Source organism: Nyctereutes procyonoides, unplaced genomic scaffold (genome assembly GCF_905146905.1).
Source record: "Nyctereutes procyonoides isolate TBG_1078 unplaced genomic scaffold, NYPRO_anot_genome, whole genome shotgun sequence".
In the NCBI taxonomy this organism is placed as follows: Eukaryota; Metazoa; Chordata; class Mammalia; order Carnivora; family Canidae; genus Nyctereutes; species Nyctereutes procyonoides.
In genome coordinates, this window is record NW_026575049.1 from 54,629,424 (window position 1) to 54,632,842 (window position 3,419).

At 38.3% G+C, this 3,419-nt stretch overlaps 1 pseudogene; it reads right to left on the reverse strand.

Annotated features, from left to right (window-relative positions):
* Positions 1-1,414: 1,414 nt before the first annotated feature.
* On the reverse strand, positions 1,415-1,906 carry LOC129511986 (ATP synthase subunit d, mitochondrial-like; annotated as a pseudogene).
* Between the last annotated feature and the right edge of the window lie 1,513 nt (positions 1,907-3,419).

Sequence of the window (3,419 nt, forward strand, 5' to 3'; positions counted from 1 at the left end):
AAAATAAATAAAATCTCTTAACTTGCTCCTGAGAGAAAAAAAATATACAATATTTATTTTAAAGTTTAAAAATCCAGAAGAGGGACACCTGGGTGGCTCAGTGGTTGAGCATCTGCCTTTGGCTCAGGGTCCTGGGATCGAGTCCCACATGGGGTGCCCTACAGAGAGCCTGCTTCTCCCTCTGCCAATGTCTCTGCCTCTCCATGTCTCTCATGAACATATAAATAAAAATTTAAAAATAAATAAATAAAAATCCAGGAGATTGGAAGACCCTTTTATTCTCACAAGAGAGTGAATGGATGATCAAATTAAGAACTAAAACACACCATATGAAACCTTGTCTTAAGAATATCATATAGCTGAGGTGCCTGGGTGGCTCAGTCAGTTGAAAGTCCAACTCTTGATTTCAGTTCAGGTCATGATCTCTGGTCATGGGATTGAGCCCCATGTTGGACTCTGCTTTCAGCAGGGAATCTATGTAAGACTCTCTCTCTCTCTCTCTCTCTCTCTCTCTGCCTCTCCCCATGCTCCTGCTCTCTCTCTCTCTCTCTCGATAGATAAAATCTTTTTTAAAAAGAAATATTATATAGCCCAAACCATCCTCAGTACACTATGATTTTTAAGATGACATGTCTAATATTCAAACATTCTTGAGTCTACATCTTAGTTCAACCACTGATTAACTGTGGTAGTAAACAATTTATGTGCTCTAAGTGACTCTGTTAAAAGAGAATAAATATAATAACTATTATATCTACCTCACAGTATTACTTTCAAGATTACATGAGATTTGTGAAAATGGTTAGGATGGTACCAATCCCTAGAAGGTATTCATTTGCAGGTAATTATTTATTCTTTAGTAATATGACATGGGCTGCATTTGTGTATATGAAAGATATAAAATACAGTGTAGGGTACTATATCACACAGACCATGACCATTTGAATTTTTTTAAAGATTTTATTTATGTATTAGAGAGAGAGAGAGAGAAGCAGGGGGAGGGGCAGAGGAGAATGAGAGGCAGACTCCCCACTCTGCAGGAAACCCAGTGTGGGGCTCTATCCTGGGACTCTGGGATCATGACCTGAGCCAGAGGCAGACGCTTAACTGACTGAGCCATCCAGGCACCCCAGACCACAATCACTTGTGAGGAAAATTGCAAATTATGTGTAACAATTACAACATTAAGTGGAAGGAGTTATTCCCAAAGTTAATAACAACTGTAGGTATAAAACTTTATATTCCAAAGAGAAGTGCTTGACACTATGAAATGACTAATCTGATCTATCCCCTTCACTCTCTCCACACAATCAAGAAGTTAACTGACATTTTATTTTATTTTATTTATTTTATTTATTTATTTTTTATTTTTAATGTCCAACGTTTATAATATGAGGGCCAGGGCTTTCTCAACTCAAGTTTATAAATTTTCAATTGGCTTGTGAGGCCAATAGGGATACTTCTTCTTGTCTAATTTGGTTTCTGGGAAGACTTCATTCAGGTCCTCAATGGTCATCTGATCAAATGGAATTATGTTCTTCATCTTCTCCAGCTCTTTTTCATATTCTTCAATCCTGGCCTTTGAGAGGGACAAAAACTCAGCACAGCTTTTCACATCTTCTTTTTCCTCAGCATCCACCTGGACAGTGTATTTATCCTCTGACACAGGAACCTTCAGGGCATTAAACTTCTTCTCAAAGTCATCTACCAAGCCAGCCTTTGCCACATTGGCCTTGTAGTAAGCCCAGTCGATAGCAGGTGGTTTCTCAGGAAGAATAGCCAACCTGGAGGTAAGCATCTCATTCCAGAATTTCAGGGGGTTGGCAATGGCCTCCTGGTTTCAGGGTATGATCTCCCCAAAAGCTACCCAGTCAATGGTTTTTAGAGCAAGTTATTGCCCAGCCATCTTGAGATCCTTCACCGACCCTGGCGGCCTACAGTCCACAGCAGCTTAACTGACATTTTATTAGAAAGTGTGGAAGTTTTCGGAAGTAATGTTCAGGCATGGAGAGCAGTGTTACATTTCCCCTTTCTCCCCATTGAATAAGAGAAGAAGGGATTCTTACCTGTGTCATAGGGATAGCTTCCCAAGACTTCCACTGGGAGATGTTAGGGAAACTCCCTACTATTCTCCAGCTACATTTGATGACCTGCAGAAAATTCTAATCTACCTTTGCTGATATGCATGTAGTAGTATGTGATAAAATCCACTAAAAACACTTGACAGCAATTTTCTGGAGTTTGGAATGAATGACTCCTCTCAGATGGAAAAATTTGGAGGTAAAAGACAATCTAGGCACAATAGGAGGGCATGAGAGAAGGGGGGTACCTCTAGAAGAAGTATAATTTCACCTCGGTTTTTTTTACCTATGTCAAATAATTTTACAGTGTGGAGGTGCCTCCTGAGATTTCTGAAAAACAAAACCATAATGTTCTCTCCAAATGAATAAGCATTGAGATGCTTGCCAGGAAGTGAGGTATTGGGGGAAAAAATGAAATGTACAAATATTAGCTAAGTTTTATCCTTTCTTTCTAACCTGAACCCAGTGCCCTAGGTAGTGGGGAGAAGGTTGGAAAAGACATAAAAGGGAAAAGATTGATCACAAAGAGGGAAAGAAAAGGGCAAGGAAAACATGGCCCTTGCCCTGTATTTCTAAAGTAAATAGGAGAGCAATGATCACTAGTCTGTCCTTTTTAATACTTAAAAATGACAAAGTTGTTATACTTTTAAGTGCTTGGAAAGGTATGAAATCTGTTCTAGTTGCTCCCAATGTGTTGAAAAGGGAGACACAAAAGAACAGGTTTGAGGGCAGAGAATTGAATAAGAAAATCTCTAGATTTTACTGTTTTAGTCACTTTATTGTGGGCTGCTAAGCCCACAATAAATGCCTTATGCAATATTATATATAAAAGAAAATATGCTTTTTTTGATGTATATTGGATCTGATTAAACATTATGCCTATAAAGCTGCTCTCATTTACTTGCATTTCAGTGTTTGCTGAATGATAGAAATGAGAGCAGATTTGGGGCTAATCATCTTAGAATTATACATCATTATATGATCATTTTTCATTTTAAAATATTAATGTTGAGACACCTGGGTGGTGTAGTCACTTAAGACTTTGACTCTTAGTTTCAGCTCAGGTCATGATCTCTAAAGGTTGTGAGAGGGAGCCCCACACCGGTTTCCATGCTCAGCAGGGAGTCTGCTTGAGATTCTCTCTCTGCCCTGCCTCCAATCTCTCTCTTAAATAAATAAATCTCTAAAAAAATATATGTTAATATAAAAGATCACATACTAGGGTCCATAAGTGAATTACATATATAAATGGATGTATATTGTCATAATAGAACATAGGCTGAAAATTTCTGACCCATACCTATGGTAACCAATGAGACATCTAGGATTATTTCAAAT